A 20,555-nucleotide genomic window follows, 5' to 3' on the forward strand; every position below is an offset into this window, starting at 1 on the left:
TGCTTCGCCTGCATTTGCCTTTGGTTGCATTTGCCTGCAGTCACATTTTGTTAACCGTCGTGTCAGTGTTCATTTTAAAAGGGCTTGCTGCCAATTTGGCCTCAACACGAGATAATGAAGAGGATTTGGAAGTATAGCATCATAGCAGGGTAAAGAAAAATGGTCTCCCACCACAGGGATAATTTGCTGATTTTAAATATTTGTGTGTGTGGTAAGAGTGAGATACCCTCCCCTCCTCATAAATGGCTTCATGATTTACTACACAGTGCTTGACATCACAGGCGGTGAATTAACTCCCTCTTATGCACTAACTCACAAATCAGACTCACAGATAACCTCTACCCTGGTTGTCTGAGCAATTGGGAGTCAATTGAGCATAACGTACTACAACCATACCCAATAGTACTTCACTTTGAAATGTCATTCGGTCACCAGGCATTTGACATCAACACCTATAAATGCCAAAGCAAATTGGATGTACGGCTGGTGGGAGGGTGGGGTCAGTGTCTGCTCAGGGGCAAGAAGCTTGGCAGCGTGTGTGGTCAGTCGAGAGAGGTGTGTGTGTGTGTGTGTGTGTGTGTGTGTGTGTGTGTGTGTGTGTGTGTGTGTGTGTGTGTGTGTGTGTGTGTGTGTGTGTGTGTGTGTGTGTGTGTGTGTGTGTGTGTGTGTGTGTGTGTGTGTGTGTGTGTGTGTGTGTGTGTGTGTGTGTGTGTGTGTGTGTGTGTGTGTGTGTGTGTGTGTGTGTGTGTGTGTGTTGCACCATGGGGCCATCTCCATTTTTTTTTTTATAATGAGTTGGTATGAGCGATGAGGATTTTTTTTTCTGTCTCTTGTTCACTTCGTTCCTCACACGCACTCCCCAGGTTGCAAAAAATATCATTAACTGAGAGTCCGGATTCACAACCCCAGGGTTAGCCTTAATGAGGCCTGACATTAACTAAAGTTGGGGTCAGACAAGAAAAAGTGGCTTCAAATAGACACCTAATGCGAGTGATAAGCCACTCATTGAAATGGCACACTTCGTGATGTTCATTTCGGAACAGATCGGGTCCAAAGAACAACTAAAAAACATGCAACAAAGGCAGCGAAAGGTTCCTTTAGTTCACATAAATAAGTGTGTATTACTTAACACATTCACACAACACTTTGTCACTTCAACACTTTTTTCTTGAAGCCTCCACCCTCAGTTTGCTGAGTTTAACACGGCCAGCTCTTCAGTCCAGTGCACTCTGGGTGGAGGTGAGGCATGGCCCTGGACTGCAGCCAGATGACTTATAACTAATCATACGGTGATGGTTTGACAGTGTTATGTGGAAATATGGCAGTCATTTCCTCGTCAAAAAAATGCGTGGTCCTTCTAGCTATTTCGTTCGGTGACAAATCCTATTGTTACGTGAACGTTACAACGTTGCATAATAGCGAACACTTTGGCTGCTCAGCTCTAAAGATGGCAACGTTCGATGGTTGGTCGGTACACCACTTTAGTTATCCTGTCTCTAATGGGAAACCAGAGAAAACGTTTATTTCTGAAGTTAGACATGCTGTTGACCCTGGAGAGCACATTTTTGCTAAACCTGCCATTCAAGAGCAGTGGTTGAATTGCACACATCCCTCCTCCTTGACAGCAGTCCAGGCTTTCAATGGTGGGTCATTTAAACTGTAGGAATATTTTAACTGACAATGAAAAACATTTAAAAAAAGTTGTGTTATCCTAACTAAACAATTACTGCTGTCACCACTACACTAACAATAAAACAGACCACCCATGCAACCAACGTTAGGTAGCTGAGTATCTTTTATTACCCGTTACCTTCTAACACCATTATTGACCCATAAAGATGGAAAGTACAGATAACTGTCATATTGGCTCCAATATAAGAAGATAGATTATGTTCAAGCATTGCCAAAGTACAGCTCTGGCAGAGACTTAGCTTAGCTTTACACTTTTTCGACACACCATTTTTAAAGTCTTGTGCGGTATCGATATAACAGTGTTAGTTGCCACATTGCATCATTGTCTTGCGTCTCTGGTCTGGTGAAATGACGAGAAACATTACATTTTATTGATATCTATGAATTTGCAGCTCAAGCGTTTAAGTCTGCAAGAACTATATTTAGCTAGACATCATGTTTATTGATTATTAGCACCAATATGTTTATGAACAACCTTGTCGAACCAACAATGAAGGCAATTTCGCATTCAAATTGAAGCTATGTAAGAATCCCAGGTGGTTTTCATTGCTCAAAGTGCGCCAGAGAGTTGAATGTTTTCTTTGCTTTTTATTTGTCATACTGGAGGGGAGACAAAATAATTCACCGAGCCACAAATAGCTTAGACGAGTGGCTTAAAAATAGCATTTTATGATATTTAATTTGTCCCTGTATGATGATAACAGGGGGTAAATCACAACAAGGCGCTTTAACACTCGTATTGGAAGTGTGGGAGAGGTCCTTGTAAACAGCACTGGCCTACTTTCCCAGACCTTACAAATTGCATTCAGATTCTTACTCACTTCAATGTAACACCTTGTGAGTTTCAGCCAAGGGAGAGAATGAGACGGTGCGTTCCTGTAAGAAACATCAGAACAATGCTGTCTGACACTCCATTAGCTTCCCGGATGAAATTATCAGTAGAGATTCAGTGACACGGACCGAGACGCCTTTCAATCTGCATCCTTACAGCCCCAACACGACAACACTCGCATGCTACGATCGTACCCTTTCTTCATTTCATATTGTGGTAATTGATTTTAGCCTGAAGGAGCGTTATTGCCGAGGCTCTGTAAGGTCAAGTGACGCATGGGGGCGGTTGTATGTCCGGAGAGAAAGGCAGACAGCACTCAGACAACCACGTCTGCTTTGAGCTAAAGGAGAAGGTGACCTCATTTTATATACAGTAGACGCCTGATCCATCTACCCATGACCGCTGTCCGCCATGTGCACTGATCCCATCTCGCTGCATTGAAAACTGTGGGTAAACTCCACTGTGGGTATCGCTGCTATGTTGTAAATGTATTATCTTTTATCACACGACAACTATTGCACGTCGGACCATCCTGGGAGAAGGAATCCCTCCTCTGTTGCTGTCGGGTTTCTTTGGGAGTGTTTCCTTGTCCAATGTGAGGGTCTTAGGCAGTTGCGGTTCTAGACCAATTTTACTGGGGGGGGGGGCAGGCTCGGGCCAGTTATTTCATGAGAGGGGCACAACAAAAGCGGGTTAAAAAGACAAAGACAGTATAAAGTAATTGTGTAAAATAAACATAAAATACACTAACGGTATTTGTTTTAGTAACTTTAAGTTACAATCGAATTAAAAAACAGAAACAGTATTTGCTTTTATAAGGTAACGAACAGTTTAATCTCCACTGTACATCCGGGTCTCTGATTTGATTTCGTTCCAATAAATCGTAATATTATAACCTTTTTTTTTGGAGGACGGCCACACGGGGGTCCCTGGTTAGTGTCACCCCCCCCCCTAGAACCACCCCTGGTCTTAGGACAGAGGCAGTCATATTACATTACATGTTATTCTTAGACGCTTTTATCCAAAGCGAATTACATACTCAATACTGTGGGCAATCTCCACAGGAGCAATTTGGGGTGAAGTGTCTCAGGGACACAACGACATGCTGACTACAGTGGGGTTTGAACCTGTGACCCCCTGATCCAAACACCAACCCACTGCACCACACGCCCCCTTTCATATTCTGCACAATCTGTAAAGCCACCTGAGACAAATGTAAATGTGTGATGTTGGGCTATATCAATAAACCTCGATCGATGGATTGATCATGAACCGTTGGTGTTCAGATGTTGTATTCAGCGGGCTTCGCGCATCGCAGGCACATCATCCTCTTGTGCAAATGTTGTGGGAAGTTTTCAAAGGCTTGTGAGCTTCAGAGAGAGGGAACAGTGCAGCCTTTGATCTGTGTTGCTGTCTGTGGTGAAGATGTACAGGCGATGGCACAACACTCAACCAACACTCGCTCCAGCCGCCCTCCACCCAACTTTCATCCCCACAGCCCCCCCCCCCCCCCATAGCCCTGTCTGGGCACAATGGAAACAAAGGACTAAGGGTGCTATAGTGACAGAAGATCTATCCTCTCACTGGCAGGGCCCGGGAGCCCCTGTTCTCTCGTAAATCAGCTGCCTAACAATGAGCCTTAGTTTACCCCCTTCCCTCCTCCATCTCCCCCTGTTTGTTCCCCTCGCTGTGCCATCAGAAACATTCTCTCCGCCCATAAACACCCTAATTACCTTGGTGTGAAAGTGCCTCCTTTGTTTATCTCTGTATACCACACTGTTCCCGTACCCTCCCACACCACTTTTGCAGCCTCCAGATAAGTCACATTTCATTTTAATAATTTTGTTGTTGTTCATTTTTCTGTATGGAGCAACTCATCATGCTTGCTATCAGATATTAGGAATGTAAAGGGCAGAATCCACAAACATCCCTCCAAGTTTTTGCAGCAATATGTGTTTACCTCCTGAAGATACCTTTCACAAAAATGGACATTGGGATCAAATTCATTACAACGTTTCTGGCTGGATGTCGTTATTTTGTGCATCCAGCTGAGATTTTTTACGATGATCATTTCCGGGTCAATACCCTCGCTTTGTCAACGTCACTGTTTGTTGATCTATGTTCCAATGTTATCCCTACCTTGCTTTATTTCCCTCAGCAACGCTTTTGTTGTTCCTGTGGTTTGATTCAGTCATTTTATTTTTATATGGCACAATTTGCCAATTTTCACACCAATTCCTCTCAGATGTCTACATATGCTACAACTAACACCGCTTAGTCTTTGAAATAACATTCTTATAATTAATTAATATTTAATATATAATAATACTATTTCAGACTATCTTTAGCATCAAAAGTAATCCTTGTTTCTGACATTGTTAAAATGACTCAAAATTTCTGTTCAAATTGTTCATGTTTCCAACTTTACCTCACCTTAACCTAAAGAAACATTTACTAGTTTTTACTACTCATTCCGAGGTTTCATTTCTTTAATTTACGAGTGGTTCGGTCAAACAGTACATTCTTCCTCTGTTTGTTCCCTCTACATTATTTACAGACGCCAAAGAAGTTAAAGGTCCCATGTCATGCTTTTCAGGTTATTACCCGTCCCCTTGTGTGTTATGAAGCTGTTTATGCATGTAAGCGGTCTGCAGAGTCACAAACCCTCAAAGTAAACCCTCTGTAGGGAGTATGTTACGTCCGCGGAGCCGTTACGTTTGGACCAATCCGCGGGCTTCCTCACACACACACACACACACTCGGCGGGACGTTGCGAGGCTCGCTACTGCGAGGAGCGGGACACTGTGAGCTGGCTCACTGGTGTGGGGTCAGCGAGACAGCGAGACACCGCGGAACTCAGCCTAAGCACACACACAAACTCCCAGCCAGGCTGCGGGTGTGTGTGTGTGTTATTTGGGCTGGGTTTCGCTGTCTCTCGCTGTCTTTCGCTGTCTCGCAGACGGCCACTGGGCTCACAGGGGGGGGGGGGGGGCAGGAGCTCCAACAAGCCGTTTAGGACAGAGAGTGAATACACATATACAGAGATGCTGTATGAGAAACCAATGTGAGTTTGGAAAATTGCACAATATACATTTATTCTAGTAGACTTCAACAATGGAATTATGATCAGTTGAAATGGCCATGACATGGGACCTTTAAACAAAGTATTTCATTATGCAAATATTTGCCAAAAGGAGTCCAAAAGTCCAATAGATAAACACATTTTTGCTTCTTCATTTCTACCTGTCTCACAATGGATCATACCTTGAACCCTACGTTCAAAAGAATAGCTGGATGAATGGTTTTACAAACACATTTGGCTCAGTGGTTTAGTTCTTGTTTCCTTTGAACAGCACGTCCACCTCTAAAGGACTCTATACAATGCAATCTATTATAAATCTATTATTGTGTATGTGTTAAACATTTACAGGGTGCTTCTTCCCAGTACTTTGGATAAATGTGAGCAAAGCCTTCCATTTATGTTCCAGAGGATCTTTTATTCAGTCCACTTCAACATCAGGAGGTGAAGTTGGAGGCTATGACCCATAAATCACACTGCTAACTACCCAAGATAGGGAGTAAAAGTGCAAGGGGCTGGAATGGAGGGACAGGAGTTGTTACTCAACGTTGGGGTTGTGCACATGTCCCTTGTTCAGACAAACTGGGAGAAAGAGGTTTAAAGGGGAGGCAGCAGAAAAGCCTTTTGTACCGAGGGCTATTTATATTCCTCCGTGGCGGCTCATCCTTAAAATCAGCCCCAACGCTGCTGGACTTAATGTTTGTGGTGCACCTCGCTGCCATTTGATCAAAACCCATTAAGCTATTATGTTCACTAAAAGCACCGAGAGAGGTTTCTGAACACTAATCCCATTTCCTTTACCAGACATCCTCTTTGTGTCCTCGCATAGGTGAACAGACAGGCACAGTAACTCAGCCTGAAACACTCTGGAACATACTGTATCTACTTGAAGACGAGCGTGGTGGTGGCTTGAAAATACTTGTGCGCTCAAGAGTTGGGTTTTAAATTGTGGCCCATGTGTTTAAAATAAAACCCCAGTGCCACCTGAGGAATGTGACCTTCCTCCATGTCCAGCAGGGAAGCTAAACAAGGTCTGACGCTGACCCCCCCTTTCAAAAAGTAAATCGAAAACAGTCTTAGAAGTTGGAGGTGTTCTTCAAAGCCGTGATTTAATTATCCTCAGTTTAACATACTGGTGCGACAAGTTTACTACTTGACTTACAAGCATATAAACGCTCATCAAATGAGGAACAGAAGCGAGGCCTTGTTTGTCGGAGGTATGCAGGAGTACATTCCCACTTTATTGTACAGGACATTCCTTGAGACTACACATATGTTTAGAGCAAAAGTGGCGTAGAGCTGAACGTTTTCTTTTCATTTTCACCCCAGTGTGTTCTTTAATACTATAACCTGAGTATTGGTCTGTTGCCAAGAAAAGCAAATCAAATAGTTTCAGCTACAGTAGGCTCTCTACAGCCCAAACTGCACAACGGTGTCTCTTACATTATTGTCACTTAGCACATGTTAACTGGCCTTAAGAACAAAAGTTGATTAAAAACAAAAGCTAATTATTATTATTTGTGAAAAGGGTTTGGATGCAAGACTTTCACTCACAATTCATGGATAGCTCAAACTATGCGTATAAAAGCACATAAATCAACTTAAAACAAATGCAAAAAATAAATATTCATTGCATTTAGAATCACCTTAAGTTCTTAAAGGGGCCACAATCTGCTCATTTTCAGGTTCATTCTGTATTAAGTGTCTCTACTGGGACATGTCTCCATGCTGTAATGTCCAAAAGCTCTTTGGTACAAGTCCAAACGTTTCACCCTCTGTCTGAAACCAGAGCCCAGTCTGCTCTAATTGGTTTGCAGGCCGACTGTTTTGATTGGTCAACCGCTTAGAGATGTCCCGCCCCTTAGACTATCAGGTACAATGTGTTGAATTGCTAGCCAATAGAAGTTCCCTCTGTAGGGAACACAGTGATTTTAGCCTTTGCAGACCATTGACATGCACACAAACCTATATGACACACTACAGGAAAGGAAGGACCCCCAAAAGCAGATAGGGCCTCTTTAATTTGATGTTAACTGGAGGAAACCTCTTGATATCCACTAGTTCCAGTAAATCCCCACTCTTCCACCTGTGTGCATCAGAGAGATTATCAGTGAGTGATTATTTTTTTTTTAAACGGCAAGAGTAGACACGATCCCCTCCAATAACAGCAGTTCAGTCAGAAGCGCATCCTCCCATTGACTTTGCACTCTCTGCATTGCCTCAGGCTGAAAACTATCCACTGCTGGACCCCGAACATCACAGTCTGGAATTTGCAAACCTTTGCTATTCTGTGTGCTGGAGTTACAGACACTCTTTTTTTAAAGTTTGAGAGGGGTTGGTATGAGAACTGTCTCCCTTGGAGTGTCTGAGAGTGAGAGTCTCGTTGTGTGGAGGGTGATGGTTATAGTGTAGGAATGTATGAAAAGATGAATGCTCTCGACTGTCCTCTTACTCCAAGTGCTTTAGTCAAGCTGATTATCCTCTGCCACATCATTTGGCATATATACCAGATACACATTCATTGGGAAAAAAACCATTCCATAGCTGAATCCCGATCAAAACCACAGCTGATCCTCGTCACTTTTATCTATTACTTTCCAAAGAACCTTACGTAACTAACACGCTTTCCTCAGAAGCTGATGGTCGGATGCAACGGCTGCCAAACCTGCCAAGAAACTTTGGATGATGAGCCAACATGTAAACACATTTCTGAGGCATATGAAAACTTGAATTTTACCTCAAAAAGGAGATACAATTTTGCCAAATCGCTGTCCCATCTGTTCATGAGAAATCTCAAGAGTTTTTCTTGTGAAACGTGTTGAAAGGTGGGCATTAGGCCAGGGAACAACAATGATCATTTTCAGACATACCTTTGACAAGAAAACTCTGGTCCAAACGGTATGTTGCTACACTAAAGGGGATCATTTGCTGCATGTCAGGCTTTCACTTTTACAGATTCTGTTGTTTGTTCCTCATTCAGTCTCCCCATTGCTAATGACAAAGTCAAAACAACTAGGAAAGCTTAATCCAGTTATAAGTAAATAAAAACTGATGCTGCCATTACAGTATTGTGCCATGACAGCAGAAAATACAACAGTTTTATCTAAAGTGATGGTATTTAAAAGCAGCTTTATTAAGTGAAAATGGCCTTCTTTGCCCCCAATAGCTTGGACTGTAATCCACTGCATCGCTGAGTAGACATTTTTTAAAGGGGAAAAAAAAACATGATAGTATGAGTGAATAGATAAGGGATATTTTTTGCCAAGCGGTGCCATTGTTAGAATAAACATTCAGCCTGTAGCAGAGCACATTCTGGTCCTGCAGACTCTCTGTCCCTATCATCTTTAGAAAGAAACTTTAATGCATTGCTTTTGTAGATCTGCTTTAAGTTTAGGAATATTTGGTTGAACCTACTCACCTCTTCATTAAAGTTTGGCGGTGAAGTAAGGTTACTTCAATTTATGTATTCTTGGCAGAGTGGAAAAAGCTTTTGAAGTATTCCAAATGAGATGTCTCTTTTGAAAAGGAAGACTATAAAAACATTTTTCTTCCATAATGAAATGCCGTATGTTTTCAAATCATCAGCCGCTCTTGACTTCACTCTACTTCTGTGTCTGCTTTTGCTCCTCTGTCTCTCTATGTATGTTTTTCTATTCATCTGGCATCTTCAACAGAAGTGAAAAACATGATTTTAACAGATGCAGCTTCATTGGAGGTGTCTGGCTGTCAAAGAACGCCTTGTAACTGAACATTAACCTTTCTACCATCTGCTTCACGACGTTCAGCCCGACAGAGTAAAGCTGAATTCACGAGCTTTGATTATAACTCCAGGATTATTCATACACCTCTCTGCATTTATTTTACAAGCCCAGGCGTGGGTTGGCTACACTCAAGAGATTACAGCTTTTTGTCTACAAGTAGGTATTCGTGGAAACGCTATGTGTCACCAACCTGTGATGATGAACACTTTCCAGGAAATCTTTTTGTATTTTTTGGTTTTTCATCTGCCTTTTTACACTAGTTGAAGTGGTTCTTACCTTTCTTAGTAGGAAAATATGTCTATGTGCATCAGAGTTCCCGCTAGCCGGTAATTACCGAACTACGACCGGTAAAATATGCTGAAGACCGGCAAATCTAAGCGTCCGGTCAAAATATATTTCCCCAGCGCAAATACCGCATCAGTTGCGCAACTTGCGCCACTTATGTGACAGACAAAAGAGTATGTGACAGACAAGAATAGTCAATTCTAATGTCTAACACGTAATGTGGAGAAAGAGATGTCCTGTATGGGTTGATTGTGCGTTGATCTGTTGGTAATGCCTCTGGGTTCCGGTCGGCATGTAAACAAATGCATGCGCTATACTTTGCGGCCTCACCCGGTTGCATAGCGACGCTTATTGTTTAGGTGTCTTTTAATAAGCAGGTAGTCATATCATTAGCTAGAACTAGCTAGATCTGATCAATATGGACATAAACGCGAGTAAAGTCTAATCTGACGGGAGAGAGAGATCAGCTGCTGCTGACGAGTCGTCACGCAGCTCTGCATGATCACATGCAGCGGTGAGCGGAACAAAACACACACTTCAGGTTAGAATATCACACGTAGCCATTTTAATTACCTCTCAAACTACCTAAACTAGTTATAGATATGTTTAGTTTTACTGTCGGGTCACTCATTACTGATCCGCGAGCTGCATGATACTGACGGGCTGTCAGGAGAGGGAGAGAGCGCTCCGTTTATTATTCCTGTGTTATTGTAGGTTACTGTACACTTTTGAATAGTTAATCTACTAAATTAGATAAATAACAAAGAAGACCTTTGACCGGCACTTTTCAAATTGTGTCCGGAAGATTTAAACTTTAACGGACATGTTGACCGGCGAAAAAACATTCTAACGGGAACTCTGATGTGCATATTTTAGCATGGTTTTAGTGACAGGTGGTCTTGGGCTTGGTCCCCATAATGCATGTGTTTGGGAAGTAGTGAGCATACAAATGATGAATACCGCACTATAACACTGCAGGAGTTGTTTGACAGTTTTTCAACCAATGTGTTGATATCATTGGGAGAAGAACAGTGTTACAGGAAGGGGACAGTGCAAGTAGAATTAAGATGTATTTAATGATTTTTTGATTTTGATTTTGATATACTTTATTAATCCCCGTGGGGAAATTGTTTCTCTGCATTTGACCCATCCTAGTGTTAGGAGCAGTGTGCTGACATTTTGAACGGCGCCCGGGGAGCAGTGTAGGGAACGGTGCCTTGCTCAGGGACACCTCGGTAGCACTTGGTCTTGCCGGGACTTGAACTGGTGACCTTCCTGAATGCTGCACATTCATTTGCATGCTTTCGCAGTTTTATGTTTTAATATTTGTGTAGTTTTTGAATGTTCAGTTGTCACGCGTTTGCACCCGTTTGCCACCGTATACAATATCTCTCTCTTTATCATGCTACACTAAACAACGGTGAAACAGTACCTGCTAAACATTAGCATATAAGATTATTTTTTAACTTGGTCTTAGTCTTTTGGCTCAAACGACCAGCAATACAAATACAAAAATGTAAGGACTTTTGGCTTTAAGCACAGCATCACAGAGCTGCTAATGTCTTGGTAATATCTAAATGACATGGGAATTTTCCAAACGTTCCTAAAAACAATAAGCACAAGTTACAATTATAAATTGAACAAAGGCTACACTTGTGCAGAGGTAATAAAGAGTAATGCATCTTTTCTAATCTGCTCCCAGGAGATTTCCAAAGCACTTAATGGATTTTGAAACAAGGTTATGAAACTCATTCAGGGCTTAAATGTAATGTGATAACAAATGACATGTAATGTAATGTGAGCAAATCACACAAGAGAAGGAAATGCAGGGCGGTTGCAGTTATAATACGAAAGAAAAACACTTTTTGTTGGTTGAATGTATTCTTAATGGTATTGTCGAAACTAAATGCAATGGTTGTGGGCCAGGTCTTTCATTAAAAACAAATGGAGCAGTAACGTTCGGGGAGATGAAATACCAGCGTGAGGAATGTGAAACCTCAGCCATTTCCCCTCCGTTAGAGATTTCTCCTTTTCTCTGTTTTCTTTTTTTAAGTCCAGTCATTATTTTTTTCCTTTCCTCTGTGCGTTCAGACGTCTCAAAGTTGTCCCTAGTTAAGCTTCCATCTACATTACTAGATTAACATTCCTTGTCACAGTCATAGATATTTTCAATGTGAATTCTTTCACGTACGTACCCACCCCTCCCTTATATCAAGTGCAGTGAGAGGAACGGGACAAAGAGTGTGTGTGTGTGTGTGTGTGTGTGTGTGTGTGTGTGTGTGTGTGTGTGTGTGTGTGTGTGTGTGTGTGTGTGTGTGTGTGTGTGTGTGTGTGTGTGTGTGTGTGTGTGTGTGTGTGTGTGTGTGTGTGTGTGTGTGTGTGTGTGTGTGTGTGTGTGTGTGTGTGTGTGTGTGTGTGTGAGGTGTAAAAATGTGCCAAGTATTGAGTGCCTTTGCTTCAATTGGGGCCAACTTTTGTTTGTTGTGTGAACCCCTGTCTTCCCCCCCACCCATTTTCTCGTCTTTTTCCTCCTCTCTCCCTGTCTATGCCAACAAGGGGGAGGGGTCGTCGGATTGACAGACAGACGCAGCTGGAGTGCATAGAGGGAGCTGGTCCCACCCTATAAGATGCCAGACATAGACCCAATGAGAGAGAGAGGAGGAGAGAGAAGGGGGAGAGCTGCTACACTTCCAGCTCTTGCTCCCTGTCTAGGAAACCTCCTTTATATTAACACACCTCCTTTCTCCCCCCCCCCTCTCTCAAACCCTGAGGTTTTTGTTCTCCCTCTAACTAACTTTTTTTTTGTTCAGCGAGTGTGTATGCGTGTGTTCAGCTTCTTGGATTCCTGCTTCCCCTAAAGAGAGAGAGAGGGGGGGGGGGTACCTCTGCCCTCCATCTCTCTCCATTCCTTATATTCCTACAGCATCTCTGCAAAAGGGAAAGCAGGCTCCCCTTTTTTCTGTTGTGTCAAACCAGCCTAAGTTGGCAGTATTGCACCGGATGTAGTGCGATTTTCTTTTCAAAATAAAACACAGAAAAAGCTTTTTGCAGCTCACAATGCTCAATCAATTGAACTATAACAACTAAACATGCCAATTTGTCTCTTGAATGATTATGAATCAAAACTCCTCCTAGTCCGTTCAACGCACACACAAACACTTCTGATATGGCCAACATCATTATGTTACTGTTATTTGAGAATCACCTTATCTGGCTTACTATCAGTACTGAAAAGATGAATGGTAACTCAGATGCTGTTCTTATTTATCCATATTCTGGAGCTGGCTTTCACTACTAATAATCTCAAGAGTGATAAAGTGAACCAAATGTTTTGTAAGATATTTAAGATATACTGTAGTGACGATTCTTGCATGAAACCTAAAACAAAAAATTGTAGCTGACCTTTGTGTTTAGTTACGTAGGATTTAACCAGCTATTATATGATTTGTAAGCCTATTTTTAATCTTGCTATCTTTGTTAGGTTAGCTTAAGTTGCGGAATATAGTTTTGATACCTGATATTCGAAGTGTGCAACCGTAGTATCTTATTCGACCAATGTCTCTTGTAACAAAACAGTCTGTCTACAACTTGATCCATACACAGTTTTCCTATTATCGTTTTATTGGTTGATGGCAGACAATGGTGGAATGAAGTGAAGTACATTTCATAAATTAGCCTTTGTACATAAGTAAAATAATTAGGTACTTCACAAATCAGCTAATACATAAACATTGCCATATAATTATACGATATCCAGCATCAAGTAATTGAAATGATCTTCCTGTTTACCAGCTGTGATAAAGACATGAATGCATCAATTAGGCTTCTATAATCCAGTAATATAAAATATAAGATTCTGAAATGGGCCATTACGAGTAGTTTTAATGTTGGTACGTTAAAGGTAGGGTAGGTAAGAATGGAGAAACCAGCTCGAGTGCGCTAGAATTTGAAAGTACGCAGCCAAAAAAAATCTGCCCCCTCCTTCAGACTTCCTTACAGAGCCCCTCCTCCAACACACATGAAGGCGCACAGGGCCGGCCCTGACCAATTTGCCACCCTAGGCAAGATTTTAGATGGCTCCCCACCCCCCAATATGCCTGGACCTCACCTCCTCTAGGGGGGTCCGGGGGGCATGCTCCCCTGGGAAGATTTTTTTTTTAAATATTGAAGTTAAAAGCATCAATCTGGTGCACTTTGAGAGCAACATTAAGAGATCTATGGAAACATCTCTCAACATCCATATGAAACAGAGCTGTAAACAGATTTTCGTTTTCTTTATGGATATTTTACAAATCACTCCCCTTTTAAACTGTATTCTTGTTTATTAATAACAACTTTTTTTTACTGTAATATATAGTATTTTATACTATAAGAGAATAGATGAAAATCTATTCTCTTATTTTTGTATTACTATAATTTTCATATAAAGGTGAGCTGAGGTTATCAGAGCCGCTCAGTCTTTCAGGAGAGAGCTCTCTAAAACTCTCCCCCCCGCAGCCGCTTACACAGTAAATTCCAATTTTAATAAAAGCTGTATACGTTTTTTGGGAGTTTGATTTATTTTAAATTAACACAAATACAACATTTAAAACCTATAATTGCACACTAAAACCATTATTTCAAAAAAGAACTATTTCACATAAACCTCTGGTTTTTACTGGGGCAGTTCAACTTGATTTGGGGGGGGGGGGGGTTGCGCCATAGTTTATGGGCGATGTACGCAATATAGGCGTAGTTATGTTAGTATAAGATAATAAAATGTACTTTGTTGATCCAAAATTGGGAATTTTTTTTTATTTCTAACTTTTTGTTTGTTTGTTTTTGTTTTGGCGCACTCCATTGATTGATGCACCCTTAGCATTCGCCTATACTGACTATGCCAAGGGCCGGCCCTGTGCGCACATGACCAATGAGGGCACGAGATAAGTATGTGCACGAAGGCTGACAGGCAGGTAGGCCATCCAATTATCTGACCCGGGCCGAGGCAGATGATTGGTCGTGCTTTTTACAGCGCCACGGCTTCCACAGATGAAATATTTGTATATATTTATTGTCAAAGCATTTAATTTATTCATTACTATCGGGATGTTAAGAAAATTCCATGGAATATAACAAAAAGTGTTCCTGAAAGGAATTACCTACCCTACCTTTAAGATTGTCTGATTCCACCACTTTTGTTATTTATTTCATCCAATTTCTAAATAATTCATCATATTTAAAAATATTTTCCCAGTGCTCAGCTCAAATACACTTTTTTGTCGTTACTTCTTCCACTACCGCTAGGAGATACAGTATGCAACACATCCGTAAACCTATCCTATGCAAGCATGTCAATATAGGACTCATGCTTTTATTGTGAAGAGCCCGCCGCCCCACTTCCGGTGTGTCTGCAGCTCACAGTGAGCACTGAGCAACTGAGAGAGAGGATGGCTGCCCGAGTCTGAGCCGCTGCCTCTGCGCTACGGAGGGAAAACTCCACTCACACTGACACGGATAGCGTGAGGAGACGAGAGGAGGATAAGGGAGAAAGGAGAAGTTTTCCCAAACCAGGAACTAGTTGTCACACATTTTTCCCGGGAGGGTTTTATTTTTTATCGGAAACAAAAGGGGGGGGATTTTGGACCATGCCTGCTGAAGTGAAACAGGTTAGTGTTGCTGTGTTTGACTCCTGTAGTCTCTCTCCTCCTCCTAATTGATTCCTTATTGTTTGGATTGTGTTGAATTCCTATTAATTTTACCCTAGAACATCACTCTCTATGCTGTTATATGTAGCTTATGTTCACCCAGTTCAATACAAAAGAGCAGAAATGTATCGATGCCCTTCAGGATGGTGTGTGTATAATGTGTGTGCACATATGTGTAATATTCGTGCATGTGGGCTACTACATGAAATCAGATACTGTAAGGAAAGATGGACTTCCACCACTTATTTTGTACTGTAAATAGTCTTGACCATGAGATATGTTCAGTGGTGTGTGTGTGTGTGTGTGTGTGTGTGTGTGTGTGTGTGTGTGTGTGTGTGTGTGTGTGTGTGTGTGTGTGTGTGTGTGTGTGTGTGTGTGTGTGTGTGTGTGTGTGTGTGTGTGTGTGTGTGTGTGTGTGTGTGTGTGTGTGTGTGTGTGTGTGTGTGTGTGTGTGTGTGTGTGTGTGTGTGTGTGTGTTGCGTTGCAGTAAAGCAGTGCTGTGACTTATGAGTTCCCTGACACATTGATGGGCTCACACATGTCAGTAGCACCTATAGAGTGACTGTTGTGATCAAGGCACAAGGAGTATTGCCAGTGTATCCCCGATCATCGCCTGCAAGGCTCTGAATGAGACCCCAGGCCAGGATTTATTGCCCCGGGTTGTAGTGCCAAATGTGTGAGAGCCATGGCATTAAAACTCTTTTGTTTTTCACTTGCACAGATACCGCAGGAATGTGCTTTTGTTAGCTCTTACATGTGTGTGTCTGTGTGGGTGTGTGTGTGTACCAGGGCATGATGTGCATACATTATTGGAAGTGTTCCCTGTGTTTGAAGCGCATCCACACACAGGCAGCCTACACCATCACAACGCTCTCTTCCCCGCCGAGGTTGGCAGCGCTCAGATGCACACAAAAAAAAAGGCAGACAGACAGAGAGGGAGTGAAGAAAGAAAGAAGAATGAATAAGGTGAACTTCTCATCAGCACTTGAAGTCTGTCAGTTTACGACATTGATAATATGTTAACCGTTTACTCTGGGGTTGAAGGCCATTAGATAACCTCAGCCAAAAACAGAAGCTGTTTCCCTCCAACTGTCTTTCTTTCCTCCTTTGTATCCGATCAGTGTGAAGGCTGTGCACTGTGTGATGGATCAAAAGCGGGGCAAATATTTCCTGCACTCAAGAACTAACGCGTTGACCTTAATTAAATGTAATATGTCAACAAATGTCACATAACTGTATTACGTTAGTTGAAAGCAATAACATTAAGTTGAACCTAATCTTTTTTTATTTAAACTTAACATTCAACTAACTTAATACATTTATGTGAAACTTGTTGACATAATACATTTAATTAAAGTCAACGTTTCAGTTTTTTCAGTGTCCATGGAATCCACGCTTGGATGAGGTGAACTGGGATTGAATGCATGTCAACAACCTGAGAGCATGCCCTCTCCAGATGCATCCCAAAATGTCCGTGACCCCCTTGAGACTGAGATAGTTGGCATACTTAGAGCCAGGCCTGCATCATGGTGTGACCCTTTCAACTCAGCTTGACATTCCTCAGCTTGGGAGCACCTGCTTGGGTCAGGCAAACGTTTGCAACCTGTGTCCAAGTCACACTTTACCCATATATGGATCCATTTCACAGTCCATGTTGTTGTTTTGGTGGTCTTCAGTTTGGCTTTTGCTCATCCATTTCTTCAAAAATAGATTGGCACAGGCATTTGAACCTCTTTGAGCTGCTACATTTTGATTTATACTCTACTTCTATATGTCTTTCACGTAGTTTTATACTCAGATAGCAAGGGGAGATGAGAGAGAGATGCTGACCGGCCTTGACCTCATCTTAATGCTGCAGCAGAGCTTATGGTAAATTAGTTTTAGCCCACTGAAGATTACTGCGTAGCCCTCAATTAGTGGGGGAGCCTGCACCACGTCTGAGTTAAATATAAACTCTGATTTATTTTTGGTACTTTACACCAGCAGGGTAGCGCCCAAATCCTCCGCATTTAGTTTTGCAGAGGCCGTAGCATCTTTGCCTCGTGAAAGATCGAACAACGGATTGGTCGTGAAGGAGAAAGAAAACATTATGAATAATCCAGTTGTCATCATCTCGCCAAGGTCTATCAAAAATACTGACTTTGACTTTTTCTCCGCGAGCTAGAAGGACCCGTCTGTATAACAAAATAATTCATCAGTGATTGAGCCAGAGAGTAAAGGAGGTCTGTGTTACTGGCAGGTTCCTGACAGCTCGCGGGGCTTTCAGCTGCAGTGACGGAGCGCTCTCCACGATGCCGTTTGATATCTCACCGAAATTAAGAGTCCGTCAAACATTTCTCCATCTCTCTCTCTCTGTGTGTTTTTTTTTGTTGTGTGACAGCTCGACCTTCCTCGCAGATTCTTTTTGCCATTCCTCTCCTCAGGCTCCTCTTTTGTGACTGCAGAAGATGTTGGACAGATCAATATTTGAAGACATGTAGAGCGTGAGGAGTGGCATTGTTTTGGAGAGGGGAGGTCATACAAGAGTAATGCCAATGACCGGAAACATATCTGACGGTCAATAACACTGCATCAATGCAAGGGGGCATTAACGATGGGGGTTGGGTGGGTGAAAGGGGGGGGGGGGGTCGTGAGTGCTGTTGTGTTTTGAAGGCGAGAGGGTCTTGGTCATATGGTGGAAGGTGGCACCAGATGGCCTTCCCAACACAGCCTGGCCATACGCCCCATGTTTCCCATACCGTTCCCATGGATGGCCTTATCGCATGACCCATGACACGAGACGGCTTGACATGTCACAGTATCTGTAGCCTGCTATCATAACACACTTAGTTCCTTCAATGTATGCTGGTTTTAGGTAACCCAAACTGCATTTACATGTGAACAGCTGAGAGCCTATATGCACCTCCACATAATGACTATGCCACTGACTTGAAGTTCCTAACATATGTTGGCCAATTATAAAGCATATTTTAATTTGTCAATTCCCTATATCACGATTTCAAAATCTACTCAACTGTTTCATTAATCTGGTTTCTAATATGAAATGTGAAGGTTTTTTTAGACTAAGCAATTCATCAATTTAAGAAAACAGCTAATGATGATTTTCATTATCGACTGATCTGTAGATTATCTTCCTGATTAATCCATACATTTTCTTGGCAATCGTCCGTCAGAAATGAGTAAAAACAGCAATACGCCCCAATGCATTCAGTTATTAATCGTAGAGAACAAATAAGAAAAGCAAATGTACAAGTCTGATAGGTGAGCCATTGAATGTATTGCATTCATGCTGGATGGATTTGAACTATTGTTCATACTACTTCATAAAAAATCCATAAATGAATTTATTATGAAAATATTTTTGTCTCTTGCATACTGCATATGCACTATGCTAAAAATAATTGCTGAAATGACAGTTTGGTTTGTCTGAAATGTCTTGATGATACCCTACACTATACTGGACATCTGGTCCAACAAGTGTCTTAAAACAAACACGTAGAAATATGTGAAAAATGTGACCCCAGCAAGTATTACACTTTACTATACATAGTACCCTGTACGTTCTCGCTCCGTATCATATGAACACACCCTCATGTGTTTGGTGTTTACTCTGTGGTTATGTTCTGTGGAGCCACTTGACCATTGGCACTACAGACCCCCCCCCCCCCCCCCCCCCTTAATCCAATTGGCTGTCAGTGTGACCGATGCAGGGCCATTCGATGTCTGACCACTGGCCATAATGCTACCTCAGCTTTCATCACCACGCTGTTGGAATTAAAAAAAGGCGAGTGGTAGTAAATTGGAAAGCTGGAGGGGGGGAGGGGGGGGGGGGGCGAGCGATGCTGGAGATGGACTGTTATGTTTGGAAAAGCGTTCTGGAGAAGTAGCGGCGCATTAATGAGACGGCAGCTTATTATCTTGCGAGAGCTGCCGGTTGTTTTTCTTACCTATTCAGCTCTCCAGCGTGCTCCATTATCTAAAGAGTGTGCAGGGTGCATACAATATGAATCCTGAATGCATGCATACAATTCATGCACATCTTCAAAACATCACATTGTGTTGGCCTGGTTTACATTTTGTATAATACCGTCCTATCTCTTGTTAATGACTGCTTGAATGATTGAAGGTTATTATTAGTGCTTAATCTGCTGCCAAATACATTAAACCTGCCCGAGGTGAGGTGTAGTCAGGATGTCAGGCCACACCCACACACACACACACACACACACACAAACACACACACACACACACACACACACACACACACACACACACACACACACACACACACACACACACACACACACACACACACACACACACACACACACACACACACACACACACACACACACACACACACACACACACACACACACACACACACACACACACACACACACACACACACACACACACTGGAAGCTACAGAGGAACATCAATTGGATCCCCGGCTTATTTACTCAGTGTTTGTCTGCAGGCTACGCACAGGGTAGTCCTGTTTATAAGGCAGTCAGATTCATAGCTTTCCTGGCTGTGTCCAATAAACACCTTTCTATCTGTGCTGCTGGAAGCCAGCAACAAAATCCATGTTTTCGATCGGGCAGATAAGGATGCCACTTGCCTCCGAGAAAGCAGAAAAGGCTCAGTCACACACAGTCTGACCTGAAAGTTGGCGAAGCAGAACTATCACTCTAAGTAAACTTGTGCTTGCAGCAACATCCCGGCTGTATTTGCTGTAGTGACACATGATAATCTCATATTTTAATAGTGGTCTGATTGCATAATACTATTTTGGTTATTACCCAACGCTCTAATTTAAGAGATGTAAACACCGCTCTCCTGTTAGGGTGAAACCACGCTGAGTCAGGTCTGATTATCCTTGATGTTTTCAAAAGAGGCTTGTGGTGCTAATGATTGTGAAAATAGGATTTACTGAATACATTCAAAACAGTTTTGCACAGAAGCGGACTTTTGCTCACTGGAAGATAAGGAGACTATTCTTTTTAATGACCCAATGTGCTGAAACGTTGACCTGCGTGGTGTTTTTCCAGCATGTGTCATTCACTGTAATTGGCTTTCCTGCAGCGAATGTTGTTGAAGCTGCAGATGTGACAGCTCTGTGGGCAGCACCATGGACAAATGAGGACCCTGGTGATCCTAAAAGTCAGTGATTGATACCAACAGGGGCTGCAAATTCAAGTTTTGGATGGATGGCAGGA

At 42.3% G+C, this 20,555-nt stretch overlaps 1 protein-coding gene across 1 annotated transcript in view; it reads left to right on the forward strand.

Annotated features, from left to right (window-relative positions):
- arvcfb (ARVCF delta catenin family member b) overlaps nucleotides 1-20,555 on the forward strand; it is a 275,952-nt gene that overhangs the window by 122,934 nt on the left and 132,463 nt on the right. The window lies entirely within an intron of this gene.

This window comes from Notothenia rossii (genome assembly GCF_949606895.1).
Source record: "Notothenia rossii genome assembly, chromosome: 6".
Taxonomy (NCBI): Eukaryota; Metazoa; Chordata; class Actinopteri; order Perciformes; family Nototheniidae; genus Notothenia; species Notothenia rossii.